Here is a 223-nt window from a genome sequence, read left to right as displayed (position 1 = left end):
AGCAGCGCTCAAATGACATCCATCACCGTCATTGGCATTGAAATATCATTACAATGCAAGCCATATGGACACTCAATCATCCTTCTGCTGTGACTATCCAATTCATTTGAACCGGATCTAGTGGAAACGGATTGGACGTCCATTGCCGTCAAAGGTCGTTGAGCACCATTCGTCGCCAGCCCTCACTGCACAGCTGACGTGAGGTGAGCTCATCTGCGGCTGG

Source organism: Stigmatopora argus, chromosome 11, assembly GCF_051989625.1.
Source record: "Stigmatopora argus isolate UIUO_Sarg chromosome 11, RoL_Sarg_1.0, whole genome shotgun sequence".
Taxonomy (NCBI): domain Eukaryota; kingdom Metazoa; phylum Chordata; class Actinopteri; order Syngnathiformes; family Syngnathidae; genus Stigmatopora; species Stigmatopora argus.
The sequence above is the reverse complement of the archived record's forward strand: the minus strand, read 5'-3'. Positions refer to the sequence as shown.